Source organism: Hemicordylus capensis, chromosome 2 (genome assembly GCF_027244095.1).
Source record: "Hemicordylus capensis ecotype Gifberg chromosome 2, rHemCap1.1.pri, whole genome shotgun sequence".
NCBI classification, from domain to species: Eukaryota; Metazoa; Chordata; class Lepidosauria; order Squamata; family Cordylidae; genus Hemicordylus; species Hemicordylus capensis.
The window spans coordinates 65,403,661-65,427,438 of record NC_069658.1 but is presented as its reverse complement, the minus strand read 5'-3'; the positions used below and the strand labels follow the sequence as shown (position 1 = coordinate 65,427,438).

Genomic DNA, 23,778 nt, shown 5'->3' with positions numbered 1-23,778 from the left:
GTACTTCTAGGAAAGGAACAATTTACCTCAGAATTCCTGGGTCTCTCAGATGATACTTAATAATAGCCAGCATACACACTATGAAACAGTGAAGAAAATAACTGTTGACAACAAAGCCTACATCTGAGATGAAGAGAAATATACTGTTCAAAAGAGGAAAGAAAAATTCAGCTCTGGGTCTGAGGGCAGAAGAGCACTAACTCCAGAGGCCATCGCCAGTGACCTTCAGTAACAGACTAAAAAGGAAATAACCACTGGCATGATCAGCAGTGGTACAGTGTTTGTGAAACTACTCATTCAAACTAGTGTTGGGGCTGCTTATGTGTCTGCAGCATAATGCTCAGAGCACAGTATTATGGAGACATAATGCTGCACATCAGGTAAGCTAACCAGAAGCATAACTTCTGGTGCTCACGTGTGTTCAGTGAACACAGGCCGAGGGCCCCCAGAGGCCATGGGGCTCAAAGGCCCCGACTGTTCCCCCCACATCATTCACTTCCCCCTCCCACTTGTTGCCACTACACACAACTGCCTGGCCTCCACAACCCCTATTATGGCCGCTGTTGCTGACTGCAGTGTAGTATTAGGATGTCACCACCTGGCACTTGTTACATCATAATACCACATCACAGCCAGCAACAGCAGTTGTAGCAGGATCCATGGAGACAAGGTGTGCAGATAGGCAGCCAGAGGTGGCAGCAAGAGAAAGAGTGATGGTGCTGCGGTGGGGTGGCACAGAGGGTGGTGGGCAGAGGAAGATATGGCAGTGGGAGTTGGGTAGGCTGTTACAGGGGGAAATGGTCTAGGCAACTTTGGCTATGCAACTGAGGCTTTTTCCAGTTCTTCTCCGCATCCTGCAGCTTCAGGGAGTTTTGGGAACACTCCCTCAAAGATCAGGTTATGATGCTGAATGCCAGGTCAGTGAATGCAAATAATATCTCTCATCCATGATTTAATTGTGGATGTGCATGCTGATGTGTGTATGTGTGACTGAGACCTGGTTGGATGAACTTGGTGAAGTGGGTCTATTCTAGCTTTGCCCTCCAGATTTCATTATCCTACAGCAGCCCTGCCTCAAGGGTTGGGAAGGAGGAGTCCATTCCCCTCTCTGGATGCCTGGTTAGGCAATACCAGAATTTTGACTGTTTATACTTGAGGGTGGGCCAGGGGTGGGGAACCTTGGCACTCCAGCTGTTGTTGAACTACAACTCCCATCATCCCCAGCCACAATTATTGTGGCTGGGGATGGTGGGAGTTGTAGTTCAAAAACAGCTGGAGTGCCAAGGTTCCCCACCCCTGGCCTAGGAGATAGGATAAGGATTCTGTTGGTATACCAACTACCCTGCTGCATCTCAGTCTCTCTGCCTGAGCTGGCGGGGGTGGTCAAGACGAAACACCTCTGTGGTGTTTTGTTTGCCTAGGCTTATTGTCTTGGGGGACCAATGTCTACACCAAACCCACCCCACCCCCTACAATAAGTACAGCTCAGGACTTCATGGCCATCATAACAACCTATCTTGACTAATATTGGGTCCTACTCATGTGGGGAGACATATGCCGGATTTGTGCAGCAGACCCAGAGACTGCGGGGCTCCGAGCCAGTGCCAGAGGGATTCCCATAATGCACCTGCACTCGTGCAGGTTTTTTCTCTTCTTGGTGGTGCCTCCACCTTTCTCTTTTCCTTTGGCTTTTATATAGGCAAAGCAGGAAATAAATTTTGGTTGCTGCACTAGGCTGAAAGTCCACAAAAGCCAAACTGGGTGTTTCACCTAGCGCAGGGAGTCATTTCACCCCTCAAAGGTGAAGTCCCAGCATCTGATAGTAAAATCAGATTGAAAAAAGAACACTTTGTGCTGTGTATACTCAATTCCAGGTAGAGCCAGTTGGATGAGATAACAGTGGGGCCATTCACATGACCTACCGGGCAGGCATCACAGACCTTGCCTTCCCCTCAGATGACTGTTGGCTACTCGGTGGGAGCTTCAGCATGCTCCCACATGATCCACCCTGCTCCATGCAGTGTGGAGCAGGCAGATTGAGCCGAGGCTGGGACTCATCCCAGTCTCTGTGAACCCCACAATGCACCGTGTGACACTTGGTGCATTGGGGTATTGCCCCAGAAGACGGGCACCCTAGGTGCCTGTCTCTGTGCCTGGCGAGGCTGAATAGCCCCAGCAAACAAACAAGCAGTTAGCTCAGGTTAAGGGAGTGCTTGCTCCCTTAACCTCAGCTAACAGCCAGGTTTGAAAGCAGACCTAGGTGGCGCTGCCCTGCTGGGATCAGGCCCAATCCGGCAGTACTCACATGCAGACTAACTTGGGCTGGGCGTCCCCGGCCCGGGTTGGGCTGCACGTGAGAACGGCCTCCGTGTCTTTCTGATACTGTTTCCATACATGAAGTTCATCTATGGCAGGGTTTCTCAATGTGTGGGTCCCCAGATGTTACTGGACTTCAGCTCCCATAATCCCCTGCCCCAGTGGCCTTTGGTTGGGAATTATGGGAGTTGAAGTCCAATTACATCTGGGGACCCACACGTTGAGAATCCCTGATCTATGGCATTCAGCTGCTCAGTGATAATTGTGTGTCTTGCTCAACGTGAAACATTCAGAACATAAACCACGATACTGGGGAAAAAACAATAAATTGATTCACACTTTCCAGTCCCTCTGGCTCTGCTATAAGTGACAGCCCTTGTTAAAAATGGAATTGTGCTCTGATTTCAGAAGAGGCTTCATGCCCAGGCAAGCACCGCTCTCCCACCCAGTTTCCCTGAAGTCATGATCACACCCTGCTTTGCAGCTGGGGCTGAGAGATTGTTTTGACAGTTAGAAACACTGGGTTGGCCAGTTTATCAACTGTTTTAACCCTGAGATTTTTTAGGCAGGTCATCTCAACAACAGCTGTCTTCTACACAGTCTGTTTAGAGGAAATGGTAGCCATTGTTTTCCCCAGGTGGTGACACTGTTGTAACTCCCTTTTCAGGAAAGAGAACAGAAAATCTAAATTTGTATATAAACATGGGGAGGGGAATGAAATTATTTAATACTATTGTTTCACAGCTTAATCCTATTAGATACAGATAGAGTTGATCTTGAGGTCATTCACACAGTCAAAAACTGTGTTCTACCCAGGTCTGAGAGCGGTGTGTGCTCCCAATTTTCAATTATATGAAAGCAAGGTAGGAGGAAACCTGGGTAGCTTTCCCTTCTACCTTGCTTTCACTCAATCACTTCTACCCAGGTTTTCCTCTTACCTTGCTTCCGCACAACCAATAATTGGGAGCACACACAGCTCCCAAACCCAGGTAGAACACAGTTTTTGATTGTGTGAATGACCGTGTGTGTGTGTGTGTGTGTGCGCATGCACATACACACGTGTGCGTCTGTCCAAGCGTGCTAGCACTCATTCCACAGAGGGACTCCTGCAACATTTACAAAACAAACAACTTATTTTTAAAAAGAATTTAATTATGTGTGAAATTCAGATAGAAGCAAGCGAATCAATGTTTAAAGATTTAAAAGAAAATATCACAGTTTTACAAACAAAAAGCCTTCCTGGAAACCTTTCCTGAACGCTTTTGGCTAGTTTGTAAAAGGCTGCGTGCAAGAGAAGATCTGATAGCTAACTGCCCTCATTTGCACCTCTCTATATAAAGCAACCATAAAGAGAACTGCCTCTGAAGATTAAAATACGCATGGGATAATTATTTATTTCCACATGTATATCCCACGCTTCCTCCAAAGAGCTCATGTATATATGTGTATATGGTTCTCCTCCCATGCCCCCCCCCATGCTTTATTTGTACAACAACCCTGTGAGGTAGGTTAGATCAAGCAAGAGTAACTGGACCAAAGTCAGCCCATGAATTTAGAGTCCAACACTCTAGCCATTACACCATGCTGGCTCCCACTATACCAAAGGAGACATTCTGGCCCACAGGGCAATCTGAGGGGGCCCATTTGGCTTTGTCCTCAAATTTAGACAATAAATATTCAAATTATGTCTCACCCTTTTTTAATGCCTTGTTTTGTTTTCATGTGTTGTCATTTTTGATTTTTTTATTGTAGCAAGGGGTCTCAAAAGCTGGAATTGGCCTGGAAATAGGTAGATAATTAGGGCATATCTTTCAAAACTGGTATGCATTATCTATGAGCAGCACCAGCCAAAAGCCTCGTTGCCTTATTTTGCACCAGTTCAAAGTACTTCTAGCTGGGAAAACAGTATAAGCTAATCAACAGCTAGAAAGAATTATTTAAGAGCTGATGTTACAGTCATCGGTTTAGCTCATATTGTTTGATGCCACAGAATCTCATTTGTTGCTTGACCCAATCGCTATCAAAGCTTTCTTACCTCTGAACTTCCAGGATGAGAAAACTGAACCAACCCAGTCTGATCAAAACACAGAATTCTGGCAAGGTTTGGATGAAGCACAACATACCAAAATAGCCTTGCCACAACCCAGTATAGAGTTAAAGGTAAAGTGGGCCGTCAAGTCGATTTTGATTCCTGGCACCCACAGAGCCCTGTAGTTTTCTTTGGTAGAATACAGGAGGGGTTTACCATTGCCTCCTCCCGTGCAGTATGAGATGATGCCTTTCAGCATCTTCCTATATTGCTGCTGCCCAATACAGTAAGGCATGTTTAAATCCATGAAATCGAGGGGATGAAGCTTACCTATCTTTGTTTTTGGATTGTGGTATTTAGCTGTGCATGCTGCATTAACATTCTGTCAATATTATTTTTTTATTGTTACATTTATTTACCGCCTTTCATTAAAAACAATCTCAAGGCGGTTTACAAAAGTTAAAAACATACAATGAAAATGATATTCAAATATAAAGCTAAAAATATAAAACCAATCTAATTTAAAATCTATAAAATACAAACATAAAAACTATACGTGAGTAAAACACATAGAAGCAGCAATTAAAACAATCATGTAAAGGCCTGGATAAAAAGCCAAGATTTAACAAGCTTTCTAAAAACTGAGATGGAGTCTGAGGAGCGAATGGCCACTGGGAGAGCATTCCAGAGTCTAGGGGCAGCAACAGAGAAGGCCCTGTCCCGAGTGCACGACAGCCAAGCCTCCCTCATTGTCGGCACCCGGAGCAGAGCCCCCTCAGATGACCTTGTCAAGTGGGCAGCAACCCTTGGCAGCAGGCGGTCCCTCAAGTACCCTGGACCCAAACTGTGTTTGATATCAATGGCAAACCTAAGATATCAAACACAGTAGATATTTGTGTTTTGCCATTTGGTAATATTATGCTCATTGTCCAAGAAGCTCTCTGTACATTACCAAGTTATAAATGCCTTATATATCATGACAGTGTACAAATGACACTGGATGTTTGAATGCATCCATGACCAGTCAAATGCCAGTTACCATCCAGCTGCAAAGATATGCTTCATCCATTCATTAGCTTTGGCAGCTGTGGTGTGCATTGCAATGCTGTGAAAGATTTTGAAGCTGATATTGTAGATAAGTGCAGCCTGAGACTTTCAACACCCCACTCAGTTCCCAGGCCCATTTCTCAGCCATCCATCTGCTTCTCTAACATGATGGCATGATCTGATAAAGCTTCAATGTGTGCTCTATTGAAACAAGATTATAGAAAGAGATAAAAAGGCATTTGCTTGAGAATGTAAAGACTCACAATAATATAATTAAAGTGAGTGTTCAACACTATGCAGGAAGCCAGTTTAGTGACCCTCAAAGAAGTATCCAATAGGTGCTGTAAGGCACAATACACTGGGACTGGTCCTACATAAGCCCTGCTATAACTAAAGGAAGTTTAGCAAGACCCCATTTTAGAGGGGCTTGCACAGCAGATCCAGCTATTCCTATTGGCCCAAGTCTATGGAGTGCCATCCAGACCAGTGTTCTCTCTATTTTTTTTTCCCCCATCTGTGTATGGATTGGAATAAGTTTTGTTATGGCTGACAGTATCAAGGCAGTATGTGTGTGCACATGCAAGCAGAGTGGGACCTTCCTGATTCAACCTGAGAGGAATATAACATTAACTGAGCGGACATCAAAAACCATGTGAGTGCGCACACATGTGCCTGACTTCGAGGGAACACTGATCCAGACATAGGTTGACACCCAGACTAAGTTACTCAGTCATATTACTCAGGAGTTACTCCAAAGGAGGACTATTTAATTTTCAAAGGACATCCATCAAATAATGTTGTCAGGATATTAGCCACAGATTTCACAATTGATTTAAGTGCCACTGATTTCAATGGGACCTAGGTGTGACTAACATCCTTTGGACTGAAGCCATCATACAAACGCACTGAGACTCTCTTTCCAGACTATCTCAATTGGTTCAGAATGAGGGAAATGTTGCAGAGTAATTACATATCTTGTATAAGTGATTATACAGGAAGGCAACTTTAAATGAGAAACAAGAGTCTGATGTTTATTACTAACTAAAACATAGACTAAGAAAATAATAAACATGCTAACAGTCTCTTATGTAGAAAGAGAGAAAGAGAGAGAGAGAATCAGTTTGAAATTCAAGACAGCAAGTAAGAAGCAGACAAAAAAACTGTGACTCCACCCTCAAGCCAGTACACAGAAACAAAATATAGAGACAAGCATGTATAGTACAAGAACTGTAACAATGCTGGTAACCTCCCGGATTGACTATTGCAATATGCTCTATGTGGGGGCTGCCTTTGTACACAGGTGGAATCTCTTCATTAACTCTGCTTGAGTGTCTCACTTCTTCCATCTCAATCTCCCCTTATTGATTGGAACTCTCTGGTTCTTTCTCAATCTCCCGTTCTTGACTGAGTCTAGCTATTATATAATAGTCTATGCTTGCTTGTTCTTTTTGTTGCTGTGATTGCTGTTCAGCCTTTTCACTTATTGGAAAATCCAGATCACAGTCAGACATCACATTGAAATTTGACTTTTGCTTCTTCTCAAAATATGCAACACAGCACAGTTTAAAAGTCTCTGTGATCACATCAAGTATTCTGTAGCTTTTGCTATTCAATGCATAACCTATAAATATTCCTTCTTCACTTCTACATTCTAATTTTCTTCTTAGTTATTTAGGTATATATGCATATGCTTTGCATCCAAATACTCTAATATGTTTTGTTAGGTTTTGTCCCATTCCACAGTTCAAAGGGTGTTACTCCTTTAGTTTTAATTGGAAGTCCATTCTGCAAATAAGTTGCAGTCATTACAGCTTCTCTCCAGTATTTGTTTTCCAGACCTGAGTCAAGAAGGTATGGAAAATATCTTCTAGATATTTCAATCAAAGTTCTGTTCCTTTTCTCTGCCGCTCAGTATTGCTCAGTATCCTTCCCAGTATATTCCCCACCATTATTAGTACACAGAGTCTTAGTTTTTCTTCCAAACTTGTTGATTAGCCACATATTTTTTAAGTTTTGGCAAACCCTCATTTTTCTCTTTGAGAAGGTAACTGTAAGTATGGTGAGAAAAATCATCTATAAAAGTCAGGAAATAGAGATCCTTTCCTGGTGTAAAGAATTGAAAGTCTTTACTGGGAAGGGCCCACAATATCACTGTGAATCAAATCCAAAACCTCATTTGATTGCCTTTCTGTGGTTGCTGGATATGTTTCACTTGTTGCTTTTGCTTCAATACATTCAATGCATTTGACTTCAGATTTGCATGGTTTAACCTGTAGGTTTCTTGCCAGTTGTTATTTTACTAATTTTGAAATGCATTCATTGCTTGGATGCCTACGTCTACTCATGACATCTTTCTGTGCACACTCACTGGCAACATTAGCTTGCTCTCTTGCTATCTATCTCATATAATTCATCATTTTGCAACATGCCTTTCATGAAAAGCTTTCCTCCTTTGAAAATAAAGCAATGATCCCTTCTGAAAAGAATTAAACTGTTTTGCAAACTGGATCATAGTTTGCCCCTGGGATACACACTTCATTCATTCTATTTGCTCCAAAACAGCACTTCAGATAAACTATCCCTTTTCCTTCTGCAAAAATTTGCTGCCCCTTAGCAAAGTATATAGGACTTTTATGTTTACCTCAGATAAATCTTGCAAATATTGTAGAAATGTGACGAAGCTCCAGTATCCAAATATATTTTCTACTTTGACTTGCATCAACCCTGCAGATGAGTTCTTTTGCAGCACACAATTGTTCATTTCTCAGCTTTATTTTCATGGCATTCACTTTTGCATAGACAAATGTATTTGTTAGAAAGTTCATTTTTCAGGAATTTACTCTTATTCCCTTTTCTCTGTTGAGAATAATTCCCTTGCTTTTTACTAGGACAAACATTTCTCAAATGCAAGATGCTTTCACATATAAAACATTGCCTACTATCAGCTACTTTGTAGGCTTGATTTTTAACTGATCCCTCCTTTTCTGTTATCTTCTTCAAATTAAACTTGTGCAAACATTCCTTCACAAAACTTAAAGTCACATTTTCTTTAATTTGCAGAAAATTGACATTATCATAATATTATTTAGGCAAGGTATTAAGCAAGAGTCCAATCTTTGCTGGTTCAGGTATATTTATCTCTTGTAGCGTCCTCTCTCACTATCCCCAAAATGAGCATATGTGCCCTTGCAAACTCTCTCCCTCTTTGAATCTTTTACTACACAACTGCAGCATAAGAGAAAAAAGACTATTCATTGTTCTTTGCTGAAAGACCTCCTTTAATCTTTCCCACATCTCTTGCTGTACAGTGGTCCCTCGACTTACGAAGCACTCGACATCCGAAGATTTCGACATACGAACGACAAAAAATACCGGAAGTCGTTGCCGGTTTAGATGCGGCTTCCTCGACCTACAAATTTTTAGATGTGGTTTGCTCGACTTACGAGTGTTTCCGGACCTCCGTGGATGCGCTTTTCGACTTACGAAAATTCCGACCTACGAACGTCCGTTCGGATCGGATTATCTTCGTAAGTCGAGGGACCACTGTATTTTTAAATCCTCTATACGATAAATTAACTGATCACTTACAAACAGAGATATGTGTTCCATGGCTTGCTTGTTTGCAGAATACCATTATCACTGCTTCTCTTCATTTTCTGTTGATCTTTGTTCCTCCAGAATACAACATAGTCCAAGTGTATTCAGCAACATCTTCATCTTGAAGGACAATTTTATGTAGTTTGTTTCATTGAGCAGTTCAACAGTGGGATACCTCCCCATAGATGCAAAAGTAGTCATCTTGTCTAGCTTTTTTGCCTGCAAACTCTTTGTTTTCTTGCAACTTATTGCTTCACAACTGGGCCCATAACCCAATGTTGCAGAGTAATTACATGTCCTGTATAAGTGATTACACAGGAAACCAACTTTAAATGAGTAACAAAAGTTCAGTATTTATTACTAACTAAAACATAGGTGTCACACTCCAAGGGTGAGGAAGTGTGTTCCTGGCCCTTTTTGACTACAAAATCCTGGGATGAAATCAGTCAAGGTGAGCTTCAGAGTAAGCCAGGGGAGGAGTTTCCTTCATCACCCGAGTCCTCCTCCTGGCTTGCTGCTACATCCAGCCAGTTCCCTCTCCAGGGAACTCCATGTCCCATGCTCAAGAGTAGCCCTCATCATCAGCTCCCTTGGCTTTAAAAGCTCTAATACAGAGCTGACAGGGCTTAAAGTCTACTCCAAGCCCTGACCCCTCCCTGGTCTCACTTCCTGCTGCCTGACTCTCCCAACATGGCAACTCTACTGGAATTGTTCCCTGAAGCTTTCCCTGACTTGCCTGCTCAACCCAACCTGGACCTGACAGGCCTGGAACCATCTCACCCCTGATCACATCAGGGGAAGACAAAGGAAGGATGCTGCTCTCCCTGTATGCCCCACCAGACTCCATAGGGCCATGCGGTCAACTAGGTAGCATGGCATCCTGACAATAGGCTAAGAAAACAGCAAAGAGGCTACAGTCTCATGCAGAGCGGAAAAGAACCTCTCTGTTTCAAATTCAGGACAGTAAGTAAGAAGTGGACAAACTTTGACTCCACCCCCAAGCCAGTTCATAGAGACAAAACATACAAGCATGTCTAGTAAAAGAACTGAGACAATGCTGTGGCAAAATCCCAACAGGAATGAAGCTGACAGTTCCCAGGCTTCTCCTCCTTCTTGTGCTTAAACCAGCTCAGAGCACGGTTGTCCTCCTCCATCCCATTTCACTTTTAAAATGATAGATTAAAATATATAGGATACATAAAATGTACAGGGTCCCAAAACTAGCATACAACAACCATAAAATACAATGCATAAATTTAAAAATCCAACAATAAATATAAAGAAGAAAACAACAACAACAAATGCAATCAGGCAGAGAGCCAAATGGGAATCTACAAGTCAGGGCAGTAGCGGCTGCAGGTGCCATGGGGCTTGGAGGTGGCAAGAGGAATCTTTAAGCATAAAGGAGAAGGTGCTTACCTCCGCTCCAGCAGCACCTGCAAGTTGCTCTGAGCGACACCTTCCTGCCTAGCATTCCCTGCAGTGGGGGATCAGCTCCACCACTCACCTGGCAGCAGTGGGGAATCGACTCCACAGAAGCCAGGGGATTGGAGGAGCCGATCCGCCACTGCAAGGAGTGCTGGGTGGCACACTGCAGCTTGGAGCAGCTTGCAGGTGCTGCCGGAGTGGAGGTAAGCATCTTCTAATTTAGGCTTAAAGGTGCCTCCCACTGCTCCCTCAGTGGCACCTGCACCAGCCACTACTGAGTAAATGAGCTGATGATGAAGGCCCTTTGAAACAAGACCATATTTATTATTGTCTTTAAAAAGTAATAGGGAGGTGCTTAGGTGGACGTTGCAAGGGTACAGACAGCAAGAAAGCTTGGGAAGCATCACTTACATTTCTTGAGGGGAGAGGAAAGATGTTTGTGGGGGGAAGTGTTTTGGGGGATTGAAGATTATGGGTTATTCGGTTTGGCAGGGTGACAGTTCAGCAAAATGAAAAGGGGATTCCTCAACTGCTTGGAGAGGGGTAGATAGGAGAGCTGGTCTTGTGGTAGCAAGTATGTCTTGTCCCCTTAGCTAAGCAGGGTCTGCCCATATTCATTGTATATGAATGGGAGACTAGAAGTGTGAGCACTGTAAGTTATTCCCCTCAGGGGATGGAGCCACTCTGGGAAGAACAGAAGGTTCCAGGTTCTCTCCCTGGCTTCTCCAAGATAGGGCTGAGAGAGATTCCTGCCTTGGAGAAGCCACTGCCAGTCTGTGAAGACAATATTGAGCTAGATAGACCATTGGTCTGATTCAGTATATGCCAGCTTCCGATGTTCCTATGACACCCCTGTCCCAAGGAAGGGAATTACAGAGCCTGATCACTCAAGAAAATTCCACATACATACCAACCAGACTTCAGACAACAGGAGGATGCAGAGCAAAGATCTTATTTGGTAGCAGAACCTACACCTGAGAGATACCTAACCCCTCACAAGTATTTGGCTCAATTTTACAGCAGAGTTGATTTTTTAAAGTATTTCTTGGTCTATCAGACATAGTGAGATTCCTTCCATATAATAATGTATTTTGAAAGAAGTATTTGGAAATTCACTTGAAACTCAACTAATTATTTATCAGAAGTTCATATTTATCATGAATTCACATTGTTTGGCATTTAAATATTAGATGTACTGGTGCTAGGATCATGCATGGGATAGAAGCTTTGAAAATAAATGCAAACAAATAAATTAGTCAGTGATATGTAGGTCATTGCCCCAGGCTATCTTGTATTTTCTTTCAACCAAATATTTGAACTGGTGCATTCAGCCCCAAACAGAACCCAAAACAAAGCTGAATTGTGAATTATTATTTTTTCATAAGTTGCCTGTACTGCCTTTGTGATAACTTGACAGAGCTGAACTGTGAATTATTCTTTCCTCCTAAATCACTTGTTTTCTTAATCAAGATTTGAACAAAAGGTTTGTACAGAATCCTTATTTTATTAGTCTCTTCCATTCCCATCTCTTGGAACTGTGGGAGCAAACTTTACATTCATATGACTTTGCTGTCAGACACAAATAAAAGCACCAACACCTCACCTGGCTATAATGTATGATAAATAAATATCAAAAGTCTCATGATTTGCATTAAAGATCACTCCATGGATTCTCACAGTCCCTCTTCAATGAGATGCTATCATATGGAAATTTTCATCAGTATGCATTCTCTGTGTTCTGATTTGTGCCCACAATCACCTCCTCCTTAGATGATTGGAGACTGGAATGCAAACCAGCAAGAATGTGCTAAATGCATAACAATGAAGCATAGAAAAAATTATTTGCTTTGTGCTAAACAAAATCTAAGGCCTGTTTACAATTCCAGCCATCTCCTTCATACAGTGTGGATGCTGTTTTAGGAAACTTTAATATCAATCAGACATGCATGTGGTGTCAAATTAAATTACAGAGTACACAGATTTAGCAAAATAACTGTTGCTGCCTAATTGCCAAAAATCTCATTTTTAAAAAAGCATGCTGAAGTAAAGCACAGGCTGATTAGACCTAGGCCAGTTCACACAGCCAGGGAGTACAGTGATGGGAAACCTGTTATGGTTTCTTCCTCTTTTGAGGTGTCAAAGATAAAGTTTTTACTTCCACAAACAGTACTGACCTTCAAGTTTGTGTGACCTAACAGCAACTGAGCTAAGGGCTCACAGATTCGATTTGGCCTGTTTGCACAGCCGGGGGGAGAGGGGGTTGGAGGCCTGGAGAGCTCTTAGCTCAGTAGCAGCAGACAAGCAGAACATTTGTTTGAATCAGCAAACCTAGGAAACAGAATTAAGCCAAGTGTGGCATCCATTGTTTGAATTGGGAGCTGAAAGGCTTCCATGCCTTCCCAGCATGCTTTGCACTGCCTGCGGACTGCAAAGTCTCATGACATCAGCAGCTGCCCTCTGACTAGCCATGAAGGAGTAGGAGGCAGAACCAGCCCTGCTGAAGCTGCTCCAGCTGCAGGATCATAGATTGTGCTTTGCAGAGTGGCATATCCATGGGTGGCAGCCCCTGTAGCCACAGCTCTCTATTGTCTCAATGCCTGCTGCGTCCCCATGACTGGGTACAAGTGGATCCACACCAGAAAAGCAAGGTAGGAGAGTTTTCCTCTCCTCCAACCTTGTTTAAGAGCAGGGCACAAAAGCTGGGTTACCCTGCTTTGAGCAGCCTGGGCTAGAGGGAGTTTTGTGGGTTCTCACAATTATGAAAAATGGGGTAACTCAGCTCCTATCTTGATTTTAATGGTTGTGAACAGGTCTAGTAGCACCCCACAAGGAGTGATGGTAGCAGACAAGGTGGTAGCAAAGTCAAAGAACAAGTAGAAAAGCGGGGAGCAAAAAAGTGGCATCCTGTTTCAAACCTTGAATGATTATCCCAAACATGAATGAGGTTTGAGCTTCCTGCTGAATGGGAAAGCAGAATATACAGCAAAATATACAGCAAAATATCTTATATATATCTATTGAAAACCAACAAAATGTCTCCAGTGTGACTGCGCTTCTAACAATTACATCATTTTTACAGCATAATGTAAGAAGGATGTTTTCATCTAGTGTTATCCTTTTATCCAGTACACTATACTAGTATTGATCATGCTTACCAAGTACATACTACATAAAAACTGATAATATGTCCCCACTGCTAACAATAACTGTGGCCACCTATTAAAGTGTGTTTGTCTCTTGAATGGTCAAAGTGAATTTGTACAACAGAAATACCTATCTTAGAGAACATCAACTTTCAACCCAAAATTAGACCATGCATCTATCTTTAATTAAGCAAGCCAATAAAGAAAACAAAGTAGATTTATTGCTATGTAGTCCTCTGGGTCTGAGACATCAAACTGCTGAAGGCAACTTTGTGGATATTAATAGTGCAAGATAATGTCATACCGAATGTACATTTTATGACAAATCTTCTGAGCATCCCATTCTAAGGAAAGAAATGTCTGGTGACATTTGAGGGGTAGCTCATATGATTAAAATCAGATAGGAACAGAGATTAGATAGAAAACATAAATCTATATTAGCCAGAACAAATGCTAAACTATCACTATATCAAATATTTTTATCTAGTTTATTATGCTTTAAGGTTTTGAGCTCTTTGATAGCTTTATTGCATTTGATGTCATTTAGAGAATGACAGAAGTATATTAGAAAATTATATATTTGCATAGTCTTCATTATAGGTTTATTGCTTGGTAATAAAACCACATTTATTTATCCTTTTGGCATATTTGCACTATCAAACATTTATGATGGATAATTATTTCCTGCTGTAATAAAGTTGACAAATTATCAGTAATATGGCAATAATTACAGTTGATTCAAATGGCATGCTGAGCAGAGAAAGCATTAAATACTTACAGGTGTGTTGACGGAGGGCTGCAGATATATACAGAATATGATATGCCTTCGCTATAGACATGGTCACTGCTAACCACCACACTGAAGCCCATTTTTAACTCTATTAAATAATAATAATTTTCAACAGGCAGCAAGACCTGATTGGGCAAGGAAACACTGTCCCCGAAAAATAATTCATGAGTGCATTGACTGATACAGCAGAAATCACGGAAATGCATCTTAGAGATTATTTAAATGTGGGCACGGTTGTGTGGTGGAATTCTGTGTAGTGGTCATCTCATCTGAAAGTACCTTCTGTTATTTGACCCAGTCAGATGGGCAACTCCACACCAGCATTCCAGTCAGCAGCTGGCAATAGCATGGAGAGCAGCTCATGACAGAACTAATACATATCGTAAAGAGTTTTCAAATGTTATGCCAATTTTGGCTGGGTTCAGATGACTGTCCAGAAGTAAGTACGGAAGTAAACCAAGGTTCCCGGTAAGCGCACATCCCCAGCTTGAACTGGATGTAACAAATAGCACACATTTTGTGAAGTGTGAAGCCACCCATGGCAGGTGTAAAATGTCAGGATCCCTCCACCTCCCAACATTCTCTGCATTTTTAAAAAATTTTTCTCATAAATACAAACATAAATATCTTTGGTTAGCCAAGAAAAAGAAAAAACATAGTTCTATTTCAACTATATTAAATTACACAAAATGAAAGAAAAGATTGATTGTGATCCTGTATCTTGCTATTCCAGAAATTAATAAAAAGACTCCAATCCAGCACAAAGTTATCGTATTGCTGTCTACCTTCCCACATTCAAATAAAATTATTTTAACCAACCAATCATCCCCGGCGGGGGAGGGGGGCAAGTTTCCATTTTCTTGTTATAATAAATCTTGTAGCAGTTAATAAATATGTGAGCAACTCTCAATCTACAGAAAATATTGTTGAGGGAAAGTTACAGAATAATATGATCAATGGATTTAATGGTAGTTGATATCCAGTCTTTTCCTCAAAACTATCAAGACTTTGAAACTTCTTGATCGTAGGACAGTTTGTGGCAGCTGAAAGCCATGGTAAAGGATGCCTTTTTTTTGGTTAAAAGGTATCAGAGAAGGCGACGATTGAACAAATTGTGTTCATATTTCAATTTTTAAGCTTTTCAACAATTGTCACATGCTGGTCTCCAGATGGTTTCCAAACATGATGGCTTTTCTCCTTTCTCCTCTGTCCCTTATTCCTTCTCTCTCTTTCTCTCCAACCACCTTAAACGCCTTCTCCCAGCATTCCACCCCCTTGACTATGCTTGCCTCGCCCTCTGACAGCCACAGTTCTAACAAATATGCAGAAAATTAGCCTTCTCACACCCCAGGGGCATAGCAAGGTTGATGTGGGCCTGGAGATGAGATTTTAAAATGGATCCCTTGCTGCGGGTTGGCGGAGGCCCTGCTTGCCACTTCTGCACCCAGTGCTCACATGTAGTCTCCCATTCAAATGCAAACCAGGGAGGACCCTGCTCAGCACACCCCTCCCTTCTAGGGGGACATATGCCCTCTATTATAGAGGGCAGCCCTCTATTTGGTACCATTCCCCACCCCAATGTCCCCTTTTTTGGTGATGTGAACTTGACAAGAGCCAGACTGGAGGCACTGAGAGGGTGGTGGAATGTATGTGGGGAGAGTGCTAGTGGTGTGCACGGAACCGTGCCTCCACAGTTAAGCGCCAGGATGGAGGTTCTTTAAGTGCAGGGGGGTGCACTTCCCCCTCCCACCACATTCCCCCCTCCAGAGCTCCTTTTTAAAAGCAGTTTTGGGGGCAGCAGCATACCTCCCTGCCACCCCTGCCCCTGTTTTTGGCTGGAAGTGGCTAGAAGTATAGTGCGAGTATGGACACGTCATGCAAATCATGCGCGCCCGCGCGCCCAACGTGCACACATGCGCACGGTACTTCTGGCCACTTCCGACCTAAAACGGGTAGGGGTGGCAGGGAGGTACGCTGCCACCCCCAAAACTGCTTTTTTTAAAGGAGCAACCAATGGGGGGAAAGCAGCAGGGGGGGGTAAGTGCACCCCCCGCCCTTAAAGAACCACCCCCCAGCACCAAACCGCCAAACTGTGCCACATCTGAACCAGTTCAGAGGCCTCTACAATGACCTCTGGACTAGTTTGTGCACATCCCTAGAGGGCATTGGGTTTTCAGCAGACAAAATGAAGTTGAGGGACTTCATCAAAGTTGTTTGACAGTGTTAATGAGATTACTCCTCTCTACATACTTATTGACGTGCTCAAAGAATTTCACAAGTCAAGTGAGGCAGAATTTCCATTTGCAGAAGCCATGCTTATTCTTCCTCAGCATAGCTTGTTCTGCATGTTTAATCGTTCAAACCTCAATAATGGTTTCCACCAGTTTACCCAGGATAATACAGAACCCAGGCACCAGTTAATTTTTAATTTGTCAAAAAGCTCTAAAATTTCATCATGCCACCTCTATTTGTCTACATCCTTCAGAAAATAGTGGTTGAGGAGCTGGTATCTGCTTAACATATTCCACAGTGAACACAAACACAAGGATTTATTAATCTTCTCCGCAAGCCCTCTTCATTCATCTTTTTACATCTGTTTTTAATGCGATTAAATAATTAATTTATCTTAATGTTTTTAGGAATATTCTTCTCAAATTATTTTTTCACTTGCCTTATTGTCAGCTTATAGTCGCTTTGGCCAGATTTTGTGCACCTTTTTATTTCCCTCACTTGAGCAAGGATTCTCCTATTTAAAGGAAACCTTCCCATTTTTAATAGCTTCTTTAGCTCTGCTAATTAGCCAGGCTATTGATGCTTAACATCAAAAAGGCCACATAGCAGCTGACTTTTAAACTGACTTGCGGGGGTGGGGTGGGGAGCTGACAGAAGCTGAGGATCATTTAGTTTGGGACATTCATCCCTTAGGGATGAGAGAATAAATATTTCACGTCATCAGTGGGGAGAGGGTAGAACTTGGCAGTGAGCTTCCTGCTCTTATGTAAGGCGTACATTCTCTTTCGATGTTATTAGGATAATAACAGAGTCTGAATTATGAGGTGGGGAGGGGAAAAACTTATGGACCTCTTGCTCTCCCTTCTCAGCAAAATCTCCCCTCTGCCCTGCAGCCTTCATAATACAATTGCCTGGGAAACCTCTTGCCTCCTAATATAATTTGAGGGTTGCTGGATTGCAAAAGATAATTTATGTGTGGAGCTTTGAACACTCTTAAGTGCTTGGTTGTTGTTGTTTTTAAGAGAGCTGAACCCCCCCAGAAGAAAGGGAGGGAGGGAGGATTGATTTTAGGGAATAGAGAAACAAGAGCATCCCTTGCGTGAAACATGAAACAAGAGACCCACGAGTTGCTGAAACTTAGGAAGAGTGAGTCAAGGGAATATATGGTAGTACTGAACAACTCAGTATCAGGTTAGGAAGGGACCAAACTCAGAAGACAATAGCTGCTCCCCACCCCGGGGGTAAGGATGACTGGGAGGCAGGCTGGGGTTGCTGGCGCACCTCCTACCTGCTGGGTCACACTTGTTCTCTCTTTCTCTTGCTTCTTCTCCTACACCTTCCCCTTGTCTTTCTCCTTGGCCACCATGCCATCCTGAGCATGTCTGTGTTGCCCAGGGAAGCAACCTGGGCCAGCACACAACTATGCCATGGTTGGAGAAACTGAGCTGGGCTCGGCTGACTCCCTCGCCCTGCCATGAGGCAGTCCGTTCCATGCACGTCTTCATTTTTCTACTAGAGAGGACTTTCTTTGAAGTGAGGTTTCATGTTTCTAGATGAAAAGGAATTCTGTTTGGAGGAGGAGGAGGAGGAGGAGGATGCTTCTTACGGCAACAACAACAAAAAGCGGGGTGTGGGGGACGGGAAACCACGAGGGGGAGATTGATAGCAGCCTACTTTTGCCCTTTACAGTATCGCCGTGAAGCTGCTGCTTCTGAATTTGATCCCTACTTTATATCCACCAATCTTTGGGGTTCGTGTTGAGGGTGTGGCCGGGAAGAGTTGAAGGGAGGGGACAGGGAGAGTTGAAGTCCTCTCCCTGGAAGAAAAAAAGGCAAAGAATACCTCTCCTTGCCTTTAGACAAATCTGAAGCTGGAAAGAGGCAATCAATTGCTTTTCCAAGCAGCACTGCCATGCTCCTCTCTCCAGGCCAAGAAGGTACAGCTGCAGCTCAACTCTTCTGCGCACATCAGCCGAGGAGGCTTCTTGCTAGTCTCTGCTGCTAGGTTTGGCATGCACGCAGCCATCCCACACCTCACACTCTCTCTTTGGGCGGGTGTGCAGAAAAGACAGAAAATGTCACAATCACATGCCCTGCACCATGGAATACGCAAGTGCAGGGCTGCAGGCATGGAAGCAGCTGCTTGGAAAGAAGCGCCTAAGCTGCTTAGCTTGTGGCAGGCAGTGAGGGTGACTCGGGAGCAGGTGCTAGAGAGGGCAAGGGGCAGGGGTGTAACTACAATAGGGCAAGGGGAGGCAGTTGTCTGGGGGCCCACTGCCTTGGGGGGGCCCCCAGAGGCAAGTCACATGACTAACCCCCCCAGCCACGCATCCGCCCGGGCTTCCTTCAGTTGTATTCATCCTTCAAAATAGATGTGGGTGTTAAGGCCTGGAGCTACCAGAACAGCATGTCTTTCTCTAGTACCATTAAATGACTTGCATCATCCACAATTTACAAAACCTTTGTTCTACTATGGTTTTTGTTACCACTATTCAGCCTCATTTAAGATTTCTTTACTTCATGAGCTGGGTCCACTCCAACCTTGCTACACCCCTGGCAAGGGGGACTGGCCAAAGGGCCCCTTGAGGGCCCCCCATCCTCTGTGGGCCTGGGACCAATTGTCATTCAATGGAAGCTACACCCTTGTCACACCCAAATTTCCCACAAAGGTCTGAACCAGATACTGTACATAAATATCACCTTCCAACATTCTCAAACCAACTTTAAATGCTGGTTATGAATGATAGGTTGATGGAGAGGTCCCAGCATTCACCACCCAACATGGGCGGCTTCACAGCACAAAATGTGCTTCCAGCTCATGTTAGGAGAGTGTGTTCACCAGGGATCTCTGGTTCCCTCCATACTTACTTTTGGGCAGCTGTTTAAACCTGCCCTGTATGAAACACCCGCACTATCAGGGGCTTCAGAAATATTTCTCTGCACATATGGTAGACCTTGAAAACACTGAATCTACTCTTTCACCATGAAATATTTGTCACCTGACTGGACTATCATCTGATAGGGATGTGCACAAACTGAGGTCATGCACTGAGGTTTGTGCACTGGTTCAGCACAGGAGGGATTTTTAAAGCAAAGAAGAGCAGGTCCTCATCTTCTCTCCACCGCTGCATGCAGCTTCCTGCTGTGGCGGTGTTTGTTCCAAGTACCCGCTCACTGCACCAGCACACACATGGTGTCCCTGCATGCACAGACGCCATGTGAGTGCTGACGCTACACACAGGTACTTGGAGCAAGTACTGCCACAGCAGGAAGCTGCATGCAGCAGCAGAGAGGAGGTAAGGACCAGCTCTCTTTTTAAAGAAAGATCCCACTCCCTGATCCCTTCCCTGCATCACCAAACCGATTTGGACTTTGTCCGAACCAGTTTGGTGCTGAACCAATGCATGAACCTTGGTTCATTCACATCCCTATAATCTGACTTGAAAAGGGAAGGGAACTTAAATGTGCATGCACATTCATATTTACTTCTACCAGTTCCTGTTGTACATCTGATCAAGACTGCAGTCCTCTGCACACCTTCCCATAAGCCGCATTGACCACATTGGCATTTGCTTTCAAGTAAAGATGCATAGAACTGGGCTTTAAGGTTATTGGTAGCCAGATGGAAGATCCTCATGCTGCAGATAGGTGCTGGGTTTGTGTAGTTGTAATCAAATACTATTATTTGATATTATCCTTGATTAGGCTATGCATTTCCATGTCTGTTTTGTCCATTGTTATTTTATTTTATTTTATTTTATTTATTGTTAAATGCGTATACCATCTTTCATTAAAACAATCCCCAGGCAGTTAACACAAAAATTAAAAACAAGACTGTAAAAATGACACAATTAAAATATTAAGCTAAAATATAAAACAAATTTTACTGAAAAGACTTAAAATACAAGCATAAGAATGATACAAAATACAAAGAAGCAGCAGTAGAGACAATCATATAAAAGCCTGGGTAAAAAGCCAAGATTTAACACACTTTCTAAAAACTGTGATGGAGACCGAGGAGTGAAAAGCCACGGGGAGAGCATTCCAGAGTCTGGGGGCAGCAACAGAGAAGGCCCTGTCCCTTGTGCTTGACAGCCAAGCTTCCTTCATTGTCAGCTTGCTGATCAGAGCCCCCTCAGATGACCTTGTCAAGCAGGCAGCAACCCTTGGGAGCAGGCATTCCCTCAGGTATCTTGGGCCCAAACAGTTAAGGGCTTTTAAGGTCAAAACCAGCACCTTGAATTGGACCTGGAAGCAAACTGGAAGCCAGTGCAGCTCTTTCAAAATTGATGTGATGTGATATCAATGGGCAGCTCTAGATAAAATCCTAGCTGCCGCATTTTGCACTAGTTGCAGTTTCTGGATATTCTTCAAGGGCAGCCCCATGTAGAGCACTTTACAGTAATCCAGCAGTGACGTGACTAAGGCATGGGTAACTGTGGCCAGATCTGCCTTCTCAAGAAAGGGACTCAGCAGGTGCACTAGCCAAAGCTGTGCAAAGGCACCCCTGGCCACTGCCTCCACCTGAGCTTCCAAAAGCAGAGCTGGGTCCAGTAGTACCCCCAAGCTGCATACTTGCTCCTTCAAGGGGAGTGCAACCCCATCCAGAACCAGTAAAATCTCATCCCGATTGGCTCTCCTACTGACCAGCATTACCTCCGTCTTGTCCAGATTCATTCTCAGTTTATTAGCCCACATCCAACCCATCATGACCTCCAGACCCTGATTCTTGACATCCACTGGCTCCCTAGGATCAGGTGACAAGGAGAGATAGAGCTGAGTCTCATCTGCATATTGCTGGAAACAGTCCAAGTCCCCGAATGACCTCTCCCAGTGGTTTCATGTAGCATGCGGGACAAAACCGAACCCTGCAGGTCCCCACAGGCCAATGGCCACGGAGCCGAGCAATAGTCCCCCAGCACCACCTTCTGGACCCTTCCTCCAAGAAAGGACTGGAGCCACTCCAATGCCTTACCTCTGATTCCCATACTCGAGAGGAGGTCCGGAAGGATACCATGGTCGATGGTATCGGACACCGCTCGTCGTTTTGTTAGAGTAATGAAAGCTGTAAAAAGTGCACCCCTCATCTCAAAATTCAAAGCAACTAAGAATTATGAGTTTTACAAAATATAGTTTTCCTGTCTGACATGTTCTGGGATCACTGGAGGTCATTCACACATGGCTTTATGCCCCAGGGTATCCAAAGAACAAATCTGCTTCAGAGCTGATTCGAGGCAGTTTAATTCAGGGGATTAGATGGACTGTCCACATAGCTGTGGGCTCCTCCCCGCATTGCCCGTGATCTTTTTCCTGTGTGCTCCCACTGACTAACTCCGGGTTTTTCCTCCAACCAATCACAAATCACATCAGAAAGGAGAGTGAGAGAATTTTTTTGTTCCTGTTAGTTTGACAGCTACAGAGGTGCGGAAGACAGCATGACAAGTTGCCAAAAGCTGGATCAAACAGCAGAACACTTAACCTTTGCCTTTGTGAGTGACTGTCTTCATCACCTCATGCTCCCCCACACACCACACCCCCCAGATGATTTAAGAGGCAGGGAGGGAAGTTTAAAGTAGAAATCAGAGCTTTGCTTTCTCTGTGTCATGAAGAAAATTGCAGGTTAATGGAATCAGCTCAGACAAAAAGGCTCAGGTTACATTCATTCTGCATATCTAAAGCCTATGTAAACTCCCCTTCATTGAATTTTGAAAAACTCTGAATTACTGGCATGGCCACTCCACACGTCAAACGAGAAGCATCAGATTTCCCCACCCCAAAGCTGCTGAAACTAGAGGATTGTTTAAAGCCAGACATACTTCAAGCTAAGCCAGAATGTGCAGCCTTGATTGGAGGGAAACAGAGTACTGTCTGTACTGATCCCTGATAGCCCGCAGGGACTTCAGGGAAAATACAGCTAATATGTGGACTGGCACACTCCATGTCGGAGGAGATTCAAAGTAAAAGCCCTGTGTGTAAAGCCTCCTGGTGTGGCAGAAATTGGACCAATCTCCCCCAAATCATCAATAAACTCTGGAAGTGCTAGACCTCTCAGAAGATGATGCTTAAAAATAGTGGTTTATTAAAGCTGAAATGAAATGTAGCACAAATATAAACATAATTATAAAATCAAAATTATTGTTTTTAGTTAATTGACATATGCAACCTAGATGAAATTGTTCAGTTGTGCAATAAAATAGTAGACCATAAGTGTCATGAAAAGAAACTTCCAGCTCTGCTTTTAACACTTTACGGATTTCCCCCCCCACCCACCCACACACACACACGAAAGGATCAATGTTCATCAGTAAGACGACTTTGCTCCTAGCAAAGTGAAAATCTGGAAGCAGAAGGTCAAAAGTAACTTTCTTTTTTTGTGTTATTTCTGCAGGCCGTCTTACCAAGGCAACCATTTAGCTGACTTACAGTACTAACCATCTGAAGAAGAGACAACTTTTGCACTTGAAAAGAAAGAGTAAAGACTCTGGGGGAAATGCCTACAAAATCTTCCTAATATCCTGTAAATTACTTCAGTGCCAATTTTTTAGCGCTATGATTTTTGCAGCTGAAAAGAAATATGAAGTTAAATTCGGTCCTTCAGATCCCTACTGTCTGAGGAAATTGTCATGATTAACAAACTGCAACTATTCATGGAATGAAATACAATTTAATATGAAAAATTATTACAATACAATTACAAAGTGGTGATTGTTTACTCGGCTAATGTGGCTTCATTGTTATTTGCTCAGATTAAATGTTTTTAGTAGCATATGACCTCACTATAGTTTAGTAGGATAAAAACTGCCTTTCCTTGCAAGGTTCTTTGCAATATTATGTAATTAATAACTAGGACAGAAAAGCTACAGTGAGCTTCCCAGCAAACAAAAAATATGGAGAAAAATGGAGAATTGCCACATTGATCCAAGGTGTAATTAATCAACAGGGAAGGCATTAATTTTAATTTCCACCCCTCTGAGGCAAGGCCCAGTGGTGGCTGGTTAATTTTGGAGTTGGTGAGGTGCATGTGTTCTGTATGTGCCTTGTATTGTTTGCACATATCGCATGTGCTGCTTCTTCACATCTTTGCATTCTTTTTTCATGAACTTGTGCATGTTTGGACACATGAGCCTCCAGCTGTGAATAATCACAGCCATCCCCATTCAGCTCTGTAGCTTTCCTTGCTAGGTGAGGCAACCACAA

General features: G+C 43.3%; 1 long non-coding RNA gene across 1 annotated transcript; it reads left to right on the top strand.

The window, feature by feature from the left end:
- The first annotated feature begins 704 nt into the window (after positions 1-704).
- LOC128346150 (uncharacterized) lies at positions 705-23,293 on the top strand. The gene is made up of 2 exons (XR_008316808.1): positions 705-917; positions 22,970-23,293. It is a non-coding gene; the product is annotated as an uncharacterized LOC128346150 (long non-coding RNA).
- Positions 23,294-23,778: the final 485 nt, after the last annotated feature.